The following is a 13828-nucleotide window of genomic DNA, read 5'->3' on the forward strand; positions in this document are numbered from 1 at the left end:
ATAAATTATCATTAGGAGATTACATAGCTGCCTCAACAAAACTGAGGCATTTGAAAATTGTGAACCCATGTTAAGCTCTGTTTGATTCACATGCCATTGTGATACATGACAACCTAGAATGGGGGCAACACGTTAGGATCATGAACCTGGGCCGCACTGTGCTGGAGAGTCTGGATAAACAGTAGGGAATAAGATGTCTGCTCTTTCGTAGTATTGCAATCCAATATGCTTATTTTCTTTCTTTTGGTGAACATATCCTGGTTTTTCCTTTGGAGGACATAAACCTACTTTCAGACTACATGTTTAGACAAATCTTTCTCCATAGTTGAATCTGGAAGGGAGTAGGCATTGAAGTACTCTTGGCCGACTGGGGCATCGTCCTGCTCTAATTGTAGTGACAGTCAAAGATGGGCATGGATTCGAACCAAGAAAATCAGTGCTAAACCTGGGATTGCAATGGACAGACAGGAATGCTCTTTTTGTCTTTTCACTGGATTTGAAATTGGGGGTGTTGAAGTCTGAAGCTGCCAGTGGGCCACTAGGTGAAATCTGAGCACGAAGCCAACATGAAGGAGAGAAGGGTGGCCAGAAAGAGACAGCCTGCCCTCTGGGACAGATATGAGCCCGTGGAGTAGCATCACACCCGAAGCTAATAATGCATCAGGGGTTTTCCATTAGGCATTCAATAATGTTCTTACTGCTTAAGCAAGTTTGATATTTTTGTGAATGTATGATTTGAATCCCAGAATTCCAATACATTAGATTGTTATAAGTAGTAGATTGTGCCATTACTTTAAGCATCTGGCAAGGAATTAAAATTAGGTATAATTTTCAGAAATTCACAAAAACCTGGGGAAGTTGCCACAAATAATTAAAGAAATCTTGAAAAAGTTTTAATTCTTAACTAGAAAGCATTTTTAAAAAACTCCTTATTTAAATTCAATTTAGTTAACACATACTGTATTATTAGTTTCGAGGGTAGAATCTAGTGATTCATCAGTTGCATGTGGTACCCAGTGCTCATAGCATCAAGTCCTCCCCTTAATGCCCATCCCCCAGTTACCCCATCCCCCCACCTGCCTCCTCTCCAGCAACTCTCAGTTTATTTCCTAGAGTTTAGTGTCCCTGATGGTTTGCCTCTCTATTTTCCTCTTAATTTATTTGAAAAGCATTAAAAAATATGTGTACATATGTATTGTCTCCTGTATGCAGAAGATGTGTCAAATGTCTTCCAATGGAGAAAGGCTCAGACATGCCCTCGTGATCCAGTTAAAGAAACATCCCTTGCTTTTTACTGTGACCATAATAACCTTCGGTATAAGTAGGCAATGATTGTACATTTCCGGATAATCTTTACTCCAACGAACGTCACAAGAAGATGACCCCACAAACAAGACTAACAATTAAGGATCTGTCCAGTTTGCAGAGTTGGGGTGCTGGCTTTTTCTGACCACAGAAAAAATGCATCACTCACTCATGTTGGAGATTTGTTTCTGCTTTACACATGGTGAATGTTTAATACCTTCATCAAAGTAATCACCATCATTACAATCAATATGAGATGATGCTCAGTCAAGGTGTTGAATGCCATCATTGCCTTTTTAGAACTTATACCCTGTGCTTAAAAAGCTATAATATATATTGAGGATAATTTCAGTAAGCTCCAGTAATGTAGATGGGCTAATTTCTGTAGAAGGGTGTAGTTAAAACATACATCATATTAATAAAGAAATATTTAACTGTGTTCCACCTTTGTGATTATGATTTATGAGGTGATTTTTGAATATAAGAGAGAAGACAATTTCAGAGGGAGGACAATTATAATATCACAGTCCTCTAAGGAGAGATAATTTTGAAAAGGATTTGAAAAAAGGGATGGAAGCTAATAAGAATATAATTTTAGTAATCTAGGCATATAATGGCTGGGGGTCAATTCAGTATATCAACCAAATATTTAGGTAGTGCCCAAAGCCAGTTTGTTTAAATTATTTTACAAAATGTGTGCCCACTTAGAAGTCTCTAGTGAATAATTTAATACCATGGTCATTTCTGTGTATCTTACAAAATATTGCTTTCTTAAAAAATCATTTTCTCTTGTTGTTGTTGTTTCTCTAATTTCAAAATTTGGAAGAACTAAGCCGGCAACATCGTATTAACATACTTACAGGATGAAATATGTAGATGTAGTATAATTTTTGCAGATTGTAGAATCGGAGAATATTGATGAACAGGAGGAAAGCCTGATATTTGAAGCCTTCGTCATGAAACTATTTAAAAATGTATTTCCTGATTTTTTTTTCATTAAAATATTAAAGCTATTTCATTAAAAGTATTTTAGCAGGGGTGTCTGGGTGGCTCAGTCGGTTAACCATCAACGGTGATTTTGGCTCAGCTCAGGGCATGATCTCAGGGTTATGAGATCGAGCTCCGCATGGGGGTTAAGATTCGTTCTTCCCTCTGCTCTTCCCCCACTCCCGCTCACACTCACTCTCTCAAAAATAAATAAGTAAATAAATAAAATATTTTAATATTTTATGTAAAGTACAGATGCATGTAGAGTTTCGAAAACAGATCTTAAAAAGGAGGTGAAATCAAAGACGATTGAAGGGATAGGAGTGAACGTGTGTGTGTATATTGCTGGTTGTCAGGCACATTACTAGCCATTTGAACATTTAGGTCTTACAGTTAGGTAGGTATAAACACCCCCATCCTAACACTCTGTTGCTGCAGATGATAAATTGTTTACCCAATGACCTTTAATAGTAAAAGAATCAGGAATCAACCAATAGTCTCTCTAAAGCAAAGCTCACTTTCTAATTCTTTTTCCTATTATTTCTAATATCCTAGTCTTTCTATTTTCCTATCTTCTGTTGTCTTACAATGTGCACTTCCAGGTCCTTGTTGCTAATATGACCATTTCCAATTCTTCTGGTTCCTTCTCGTGTTCTTCAAGAACACCCCACAGAGCCGAACCCTCCTTCTTCATAATCCCCCATCGCAGTAGTCCTTTGTCCTACATCTTGGTAACTCTGATATGAAAAATGAAGCATATTTCAGAAATAGTGATAATGGTAATGCTAACCAAACTAGTGAAATCTTTAAAGTCCTTACCATGTGTCAGTCACTGGGCTATTTGCTTTACCTTAATTATCTCATTTAATATTCAAAAAAATCACACAAGTTCATTGCTACTTTGACCCACTTTTAATGATGAGGAAAAAGAATTTAATAAATTGCTTAGACTGACCCCCTAAATGGTTGCAGAGTAAGGTGGTGTCTGGTGATGTTGGGATACAAAGGCCAACGATTGTTCCCACGTGTTTTGTCTTATTGGAGGACCCGTCTCTCTCTGTAATAATAGAGTTGCCTTTGCCATGTGGACATTTAGGAGGTTTTATTTAGTTTCACTTGGGTTTTCTGACTCACAAGAAACAAAACTTGAACCAAAGATTCCACAACCGTTCAGTTCTTAGCAACTTTCAGTCTGAAAAGCACAACTAAATCATTGTGCTTCTAGTCTCTGAAATATTGGGTATTTGAAAGATGTCCAGTTCTTGAAGGTTACTTTTTAGTTATCATTGTGAAACAGTTGTGTCACCTTAGAAGTTATTCTTAAAAGATACGCACTTTGATGATATTTCAGTTTGATTTGTGAAAGATTGGCATTTGAAAATGTAATAGATATTCCAAAGAATGACTTGATTTTAAAATACCTCATTGAAAAGGAAACACATTTGAACTACCAAGGGAAATTTGGCACGTGTGAGTTGTTAGCTGGTAAAAATAGGTGTCTAATTCTGGAGGAATCCATTATTAAGTGTTTCATAGTGAGAAGATAGAAATACAACATCCCATCCCCCATTGTGTCTGATACTTTCAGGGGCTCATAACGCTAATTTCGATGTAGAAAATTAGTATTCAACAATAAGCAACAGAAGCTACTTTTTCTTCTCATCTTACTCTCAGGATTTAATTCTCCACACTGCCATCCACAAAAATATGCACATGTGCACGTGCGCACGCGTGCGCACACACACACACACACACACACAGTAATAAAGAGCGGTTGGAAGAAACGCAGTGTGCGTTTGCAGGTCTAGATGGACCCGCCTAACGGAAGACAACGTTCCCGAAGCAAATGGTCTTGCATGCATATATATTCTTTTTAAGATACAGGCAATTAAAAGTTTTAGAACTTTACATATGCTGTGTAAAATTTTAAACCCCCTCCTTCCACAGGAGAACACTGGAAGAGTCCCAAGATTTTCTTTCAAGAAACATCATATTAATATTCTCGTGTATTTGAGATTTAACATTTCATATTCTTTCCTCTGCACCTTTTATTGTTCCTATTTACAGTGCACCTGAAACACATTGTGTAATTGGCAGAGAGCCCAGATTTTCCATTTAGGAACAGTTTGATGATTTCACTTTTTCTTCTTCTTCTTCTTTTTTTTTTTTTTTTTTCAAACAGCAGGTGCTCTACATTGTAAACAATGCCAGTCGCCATAATATTATTAGCTTTTGAATTTTTATTACATTCTTGCCTCCTCACATATTTTAAACTTCAGTGCAAGGAATTTTTGGCACCAGCTCAGAAAGCTTCTTATTTCATAAGGAAGATAGATTCCAGCGAATAGAGTGCTTCATTGTCATTTATAATTAGAAAGTGTAAGATTTACCTAATCATAAAATCACCCAATATTTTCAGGTTTGTTTCTAATTTTCTAGGCAATACATTCACATCTGTCCCATGCAGAATGCTAATTCCCTTTCCATTGCATTTAGTTTCTCAAATGTTTAACCCTTTCTTTACCTGTTATTTAACTATAATTCTTGTTTGGCTTCTCTTTCCTGGGAAGGCTGTGCTGAAAAGCCTTTTTTTTTTTTTTTTTTAAACACTTCTAAAATGGCCACACCTCATCAGAATCAATGCATTCAATTGAGTTGTTTTAGCAATCAATGTGTATCACTGCGTGATCGATTTAGCTTCAGCAGTCAGCATGGAACAAGGAGATGGCTGAAGTGATACAATTGACCATGCTCGTTGCCAAGTGTAATTTATCATATTCCCAGCAACGTGACCAAACATCCAGCAGGGAAACAGTACTTTTGCACATAGCAAGTGCTCAGTAAGTATTTGCTAAACAAACAAATAACCCATTGTCCTCAGAAGTTAAAATGTTATTACCTACAATACACATATTTATGAACAGTTTATGAATAAACTGGGTTTAAAAATCAGTTCAAAGCACTCTTGGAAATACTGAATTAAGCAGTTAAAAATGAATTAGATGGTTAGTTGACACATTGCAAAAACTGCTGTGTATAGACTGACAGAAAAAAAAAAGAGATTATTTCCAGCTCCAAATCTGGATATTTGTTTCATTTTCTGAGATGAATTTTAAGATAATACTTAGCATAAATAATATTTAGAGTTTTTCTTCACAGGTTGTGAGGAACTTTCCATTAGCGAACCAAAAGGGAAAAAAGAAAAAATCAAGTGATTTTATTTCTACAGCTATGCTCTTTCCTGCTAAACTGCATTTAGAGCAACATTTTTTCCAGATCACTTCAATAAGTGAAAGCCCAACAGAGAACAGATGCAATATAAGAGCAATAAAGGAAGAAAAAAATTAAAAATCCTTTGTTCTCCCTGCAGTACATCCGTAAATCTATTAGCATTATTTTCCTTTCTTCTCTCTCTTTTTCTCCTTTTTTTTTTTTTGTTTTTGCATCCCAAGCCAGATCTCAAGTTCTCTGAAGCAACCCTTAATCAAGCTCCCCAAAGGCCTACGACTGCATGCAGCAATTTCTCCCCTGCTCTCAGCACAGATGTTTCAAGCACATTCCATTACACCTACATGCCATTACAGCTAATGGCTTATTCTGATGAAGAAAGCTGCTTTCTGCTCAGTGCAGCAAAGGGGAAAATTTCCTCCTGTACAGTTCAATCCCTGCAACAATGAAATGTGGGGGCAGGTGGTACAACAGAACTCTCTAATGTTAATTACATACTGTATTACCCCCAAATTTGGCTGGTCATTAATTATGCTAATTTACCTTCCTGAAAATTAGCACCATCAATGTGAACATTTGAGCAGATTATAGCAAAATGTAGTCTATCATAGTTGCTTGTAAACCTGAACCTTCTGAGCCATCCAAAGAAAAGATGACTGGTCTTGGAGATAGCTCACTTAGAAGAAATGGTTTATGGCTACACTGGGTAGCCCTCCTACTTCATTTCCTGATTTTTCAGGGATAGAACATGAAAACAAAGCCATTTCTGGAAGTCCTGACTAGAAAGGCATTTTATTAATTTTTTAAAATTTTAAGTCTCTAAATACAGAAAAAATAAGAAATAAAACCTAAAATAACAAAGAAGATAAGCTGGTGTACTTTCCCCTGAAAAAAAAAAATCATAGTTATTATTTTGGACCAGAAAGAGTGGAGAGAAAGGGGAAAATAAAACTTCACTGGCAGTGTCTGAAGTTTTCATTCTATGAAGCGTAGGGATTTTCTTCTATATGTTTTTCATAGTCTTGATAAAAAGAGATGAACATTGTCTTCAACAGCTACCGCAGTTACGGTTGTATTTTTTTAAATTTATTACTCTATAAAAAATTAACATGTCTCCCCTTCCAGCGAAAGCTCAGATTTTACCATATTGATCATAGTTTAATAAAGTGTATGAATAAGGTTAAGCTCGTTTTCCCATATGAATTAAATAAGTACAATTTCATTTTGGCCTGTGGAAATTGATTGGATTTCAGAAGTAAATAGAATATCTTCTGTATGGAGTGAACAGTCTCCTTTTCCTCTTCAAGGCTGCTGTTTCCTTCTATCCATCTCCAAGAAGCCATCATCATATTAACATAGATGACAATCTGGCAAGGAGGTGCTGATCAAAGATAAATTTCACACTCGCACTTCGCATTTTCTAATTACACCATCTGTGTCAGACTCTTTCGTGGCAGTTCTGCCCAATCTGTCAAATGCTGCGTGCCTATGGGAATGCAGAGGAGCTGAGAAAATCTTCTCGTCTCCCCCCACCCTCCCAGCCGATCCATCACCCCCAATCGGAGCCGGGCAGATAGATTAGTCTAATTGGGGACGGGGATGAAGGTTCCAGGTTGAATGGGAGATGAGGTGTTTGGGGGAATGCAAGACATGAGATTGCAATTTGAATCATATTACAGGGCCTGCCCTAGCTTGTCTCGGAGCAGGCTGAGAAGAAGCCATGCATGCGGTATCAGGATGGGAGGGTGAAGACAAGGGAACAGTTTTTAAAGGAATCATGAATGAGAAAGTGTCTCCTTTCATTTCTCTCTGTTTCTTTCAAACACATCATGGATAAATGATTGTGAACAGACACGGAGGCGAAGCTCTCAGCCTTTTATTATAATGTTATAAAACATAAGTATAAGGAGTTAAACACAATGACCCAGTCGATATGGCCGGATCTAATCTAATCAGGGCCAAGCAAATAAATCCAACAGCTTTTCCTCAATAACACAAATTAGTTCTTGTGGAATGTATACGATAGTCACAAATGGACACAATCTTCTAAAACCAGGAGACACTGAGGGCCGTTAGCAGCTTTAATATAAAGGGTTCTCACCCAAATATGTATTCAATGTTAAGAGCCACTTTAATTCCTTTTTTTTTTTTTTTTAAATTTAGGGTGACAAAGTCCATGAAATACCAAAGAAAAATGAAATGATTGCCCTTTCCAAAGAAAGCCATGGCATAGCTAACTATTTCTAGTTATTGATTTTTCTCTGCCACATGTCACTGCCTTGAAGTCATGCTGGAAGCTATGCCAAGGTAAGCGAATTAATGGAAGAATTCATTTTTAATTCTTCAAGGGTGTCCTCTGCTGTGTGTTTATCCAAAAATGGTACTGCTAGAAACCACAGAGGATCCATACTTTTTTTTTTAAGGTAAAAATTTCCTGTGTTAACGCTACTTCCATTGCCCCTAAAGATTTGGATTCAATTTTTATCCTATCCATTCTCCAATGAGAAAGTATACAGTGAAATGGAAACAGGAAAATAATGAGTTAGAAAATTTGCCTGTAGACCCAGTTCTGTTCATTACTTTCCTGGTTCTCTGTTTTCCATAAACTTCATCCTTTTTGTTTTGTGTTTGTGGGGTATGCATGTGAAAGTGCTCTATGGATCATAAAACATCCCCCCAACAATGTCCTATTGTTTACTCATATATATATATATATATATATACTTATGACTTGTTTCAAATCCTGTGATAGTTCAAGTCTCTCTTCAATTACAGTTGATTGGAGAGATCTTTTCCCAAATTTACTATCCCAACATCCAGATGTAGAAGTGGGACTTGTGTGCTCATTTTGTCCTAGAAGAAATCAATGCTTGCAGGAAAAAGACCATGTCTTATCATTCTCTGTCTTGCATGATCACAAGTTGTTTATTAAATAGCACTGGTATTTAATATTCATCAAGAGAGGAAAAGTGCTATTTGAGTCATTGAGTAAACGGGGCTGACAGTGCTGACATGATTGTATTTGTAGGGAAGGAAACCTCCTCAACAACCTGTCACTTTTGCATTTCCTGGCTTCTGAAAATCATGATTTTGCCATCAAATATTTTTGCAAACTTTGTAGTTTTTTTAGATTCTAGAATTTATCCTTCTAAAATGATGAGCAAGGTGACCTTAATGTGGTTTATTCCTGAATGATGTCATTGTGAAGGCGTAAGTAGATGAAGTTTAAGCTTCTGCTTATAGAGACTATCTTCTCCAATCATGGTAATAAATATGTGAGAATACTCATCTTATGAGTGTTTATAATTTTCTGATTTAAGATGTGTTATCATTAGCTGCTTCTTTAGATAGATAGATATCAGTAATATACCTTGAGAATTCAGAGAAAATCTAAGAGCATTACAAATGATCAAGTTAAAGCCCAGAGACTACACATGCTAAGGAAATATTAAAGAAATCTATGGTTTTTTGTTTTTTTTTTTTTATTGAAGAGCAGAAAGATGAGGAGAAATTTAGAAACACTTTTTATTTCATGAGGAGTTAATGTCCATGGTGAGTAGGAAAGTTTCCTTCATTTCAAACTTTTGATTGCCTTAAAGATGGGGCATATATGAGGGATCCACTTAGTAAATGTTGTCACTGAATTACTTAATCAATCCACTTGCTAATTCAGTTGTGAAGGGTTCTGGGCGTTAGCAAAGGCAGATGAATTTTTGTTTTCAATTACTGCCATGCAACAGTGTTCAATCCCTAAAACCTGCCTCAAGTCTTCTTATTCTCATGAATTCCTAAACAACTAGAAATTAAATGTTCGCATTACCTGTGCATTCTTTGGGAAAGTAAATGACCACTCCCAGTATTAGTTGCAGAATTATACATTTCTGGAGTATTAACTTTTCTCTGTTCTGCTTGAAGGATATTGGTAAATACACATGGTCTGTCTTACAATAATTTTCAAATTTAAAACTGAATTGTTGTACCTGATGCTTTTCTTTCCTAAACTTATACAACAATTTTCTCTCCTGATATATATTTGCTAAATCTTCAACAGCTCTAAGATATCTACAATATAGTTTCACATTTGGAAATACTCATGTATTAAATAACGATCTTTGGAGAACTCACTATGGCATTTTATCTTCCAAACATGCAATGATTTACATCATTTCTATGTAAAATTAAGAAAATAGTTGATATTTCAAAAGAGGTAAAATTAAGAAAGAAGTGGGTATTTCAAAAGAGCAAAAGGATGTAGAGACGTGGGGAAGTCTAGAACAGCTTTTTAACCATTTACAGTCACTTCCAGAACTTGGTTTGGGCCCCAGCCCCCACTTCCATGTCATGTTTCCATTAAGCACTGAGAACTAAAAATAAAGTAATTATGTCACAGCAATGTAATCTAATCCAAGGAATCATGCATTCTTATTTCAGTAATGCTTCTATGTATAAATATTTCAAGAATAAAGATTATTTTTGCGCTCTCTGGCTCACTAAAACTCAACAACTCAAAGTATAATATTTACAAAGAAAAAAAAGTAACATTTTGGGCCAGTATTCACAGAGCTGTCTCCTAGATAAGGCATTAGGATGGGAAACCTCCAGCTTCACCTCCATTATCCTGGAAACTAAATGGAGAAAAGCTCTACTGCCAATTCTGTCTCATCTTGATCACTGTCCAATCCCACCCCAGGAAGCTCTGTTTCACACCCCATTTAGAGCACGCTTGGAGGGGCACCCAAAGATTTGGAAGTAGACTCAAAGCTTATCTCAACTCTCCAGACATCGGCAGTGTGAAAAACGGGACTTTTTAAAATAACGTTTCCTGTTCTTCCTGCTTCTGGTCAAGCCAAAAATTCCATGGGGACCGTTGTTCTCATGGAATTTTGGCACCTCTTCTTCGAGGCACAGCCAGAATCTGGACGTGCAGAGGGATGTGGAAATTGAAACCGATTGAAAAGTCTCAAATCAGGACCACAAAAAATGTTAGGGGAAGCACATCTAAGAGGGCTGGAGTCCACAAGAACACTGAATATATGAGTGTAGTTTCCCTAATGACATAGTTGAAGCCCATCCAAACTCCCATGATTCATTCTCAACATGGGTCTTAAAGTCAGCGTATATGAGATGTCCACATAGACTTACAACTAGTGACTTCTCACTCAGTCCAGTCTCTAGTGGGATGATAGGGGGGAGGAATTTAAGATGCTCTCCACAATTAAATATTTTGCTTATTTACAGGGAACAGATTGATTGGCAAACAGAAAGAATAGTAAATGTGTGTGGGGGGAGAAGGGCCTATTTTTTTTTTTTTTTAAGAAATGATACTGGGATTGGAAAAAAATAAAAATTTTTCTATAGAGACAGCATTTTTTGGAGCTGCTCACTAGTAAGCTGATTTAAGCATGCAAATATAATCTTAGACATTGAGAAAATATAGTAAGTGAAATGTACACCTAGCATACTAATAGTTACCTGAATGATATAAGGGCAGATTAATAAAACTTTTTCTTTTTATTTTTTGAGGTACTTCACACATTTCTCTCATTACAGAAATTTTTGTTTAAAAATTCTATTATTAACAGCCATTGGCTTATAAACCAATCAGTTTATGAAAGCATTGGTTAAAAGTATCACAGGAAACATATTTTTTTAATAGCCCTTTTTATAAAGACTGTGTTTGGTTTTGAGTCAGGTTAAGTTTCCTTCGTTGAGGTGAATATGCCGCTGGAGTATTAGGCTCAAGGGCATGGTGCTTCAGCAAACCAAAGTGTGAGCGAATATTCCCAAAGCCAACATGAACACGGTGTGGGCTGCCGAAGGTTGAAGCCACCTTCGAGGCATTCAACCCAAATAAAAACTGCGTCATCATGTCATAAAATAATAATAATAATAATTTCAAAGTCTTGGTTTTGATGGGAAAAGGGACTTTATAAGAACCAATGGCAACACTCGAATTATTGTGAAAAGAATTTCAAACCTTTAATTCACATAAATATGTATACTTCTAATCAGATGCAATTTTTACACGGACAATAAACTCTCTACATTAAAAAAAATTGGGTCGCAAGTGTTTGGAATGAAACTATTATCTGAATGCTAGGTCTTCTATAATTGTGCTTAGAATATTTTAAAAATATTTTATTTATTTGTTTTACAGAGAGGAGAGACAGAGAGATCACAAGCAGGCAGAGAGACAGGCAGAGAGAGAGGAGGAAGCAGGCTCCCCACTGAGCAGAGACCTCGATGCAGGGACCCGGGATCATGAACTGAGCCGAAGGCAGAGGCTTTAACCCACTGAGCCACCCAGGTGTCCCGTGCTTAGAATATTTTTAAAGTTCATTGATAAATAGGTGTTTTGCCCCTCTGAATATTCAAAACCCAGAATGTCCACAGTGGACTTTATTCATGTCAAGATAAGAGTTCCTCATGACAGTGTAGTGAGAAGGTCAAGAACAGAGCAGCTACTGCACAACCTTTTAGGACGAGATCACGACCAGCTTGTCTGAGACCGAGCAGGAAGGATGCTCTTTGTATTACGTAGCTAATATGTTTCTCACACTCAGGTGTCAGACCCACAAATAAGTCCTCCAAGAGTTCAAGAAGCAAATTTTGAATCATGCTTTTACCACTTACTGGTAACACAAGGCATCAAGAAGAAGAAAGGCATGGTTTTGAAGAGAGCCAGCCCGGGTGTAAATTGTGTTTCTTTCCTCGTTAGCTGTGTCACCCTCAGAGAAGTTACTTAGCATCTCTCTGAGCTTAAGATCTTCATCAGTGAAGTAGATGTAATAGGTCTATGCCCTAGATTTGCAAGAAATTAAGTCAGAGATTATATCCCCCCCAACACACATACATCCGCGTGTGTAAAAGCATACAGGCATACTTAATTCTCTCCTGGACGTGCTAATCCTGGTTAACACTGGTTAAAAGCTGGTTAAGATGCCTCTCTCTTCCCTTCTGCTGGGATATGAGCCACACTGTCCTATACCAGCCAGCATTGATGTAAAACAGAAAGGACTTTACAGTAGGAATGAAGTGTATTCACTGTGACTCAATTGTGAGAAAAGCAGCTTTCTCATTTGTAAGCCTCCCCAGTGTTCTTAGGTCCTCATTCTTGTTGGTTGTGGTAAGGTTTGGTAAATTTTCAGTCAAATTATTTATAGTGTATCCCCCATTAGGGCTGTTTTCCTCTTAAATGGTCTCTCCTTCCCAATTTAAGAATGACGCCTGATTATGATCAGGTTTTGTAACTTACCATGACTAGGGACATGGTCCCTGTTCCACTCCTGTCTCCTGCATACTTTTTGGTGTCTATTCTTTCCTGATAAACCCAGAGCACCCTTGACCTAATGGTGGAAGACACCACACACAATGTGATTCACAGAAAATGAGTAGAACTTCAGTTTACTATTGAATAATTATATTCAGAGTTTAGTGCTCTCATTCTGATATTCACCAGCAGTAAAAGACAAATCCAGGAGAATGGGGCAGCTGTTCCTCTGTATACAAGAGCATTACAACCAGAGATGTCAGAGTATCTGAAGAGTTTTTCCCCGAGTTCTCTGTGCACAGATCTATCTTCTCTTGAAAAATCCTGAGAGCTATGGGCTTCCTCAAAAAACTGCCTTTGTGGGCAGTAGATTTGGAAGTATGTATCATGTGCCAAGGTAGAAGTCTTCTTTTCTTAGACTGCTTCTCTATCATGGCATTTGTGTAGGTCCCTGGATTGTCAAGAGGTGTGAGAGACATCAAGCATAATTCTCTTCACTGAAGGACCTTTTTTTCTTTTTTTTAAGATTTTTTAAAATTTTTTATTTTATAGACAGAGATCACAAGTAGGGAGAGAGGCAGGCAGAGAAAGAGAGAGAGAGAGAGAGAGGAGGAAGCAGGCTCCCTGCTAAGCAGAGACCCCAATGCGGGGGATCATGACCTGAGCCGGAGGCAGAGGCCCTAGCCCACTGAGCCACCCAGGTGTCCCTGAAGGACCTCTTTAACCAGCATAGTAAACAGGGCATCAGTCTACCGTCTGGGAGAATCACTGGATCTGTGTTCTGACTAGGTTGTAACATGCATTCTGGCTCAGAGTTCACAATCAGGATTTTTTGCCTCAACACTTTATCTTAAGACAGCCTCATACCTTCCCACAGCAGCCAAGAGCTAACAGAGTAACCCGAGGGCAAGCCATACGCCAGCTTGCTCATCAGAACCATTCATGAGTCTCCTTGCTTGTCTTGGATGGTTGCCCGTTTCAATCCCGTCACCATGTATACCAATATATTCAAATCCATCTCTCATATCCTAGACTATG

The sequence above is a fragment of the Mustela nigripes genome, chromosome 3, assembly GCF_022355385.1.
Source record: "Mustela nigripes isolate SB6536 chromosome 3, MUSNIG.SB6536, whole genome shotgun sequence".
Classification (NCBI taxonomy): Eukaryota; Metazoa; Chordata; class Mammalia; order Carnivora; family Mustelidae; genus Mustela; species Mustela nigripes.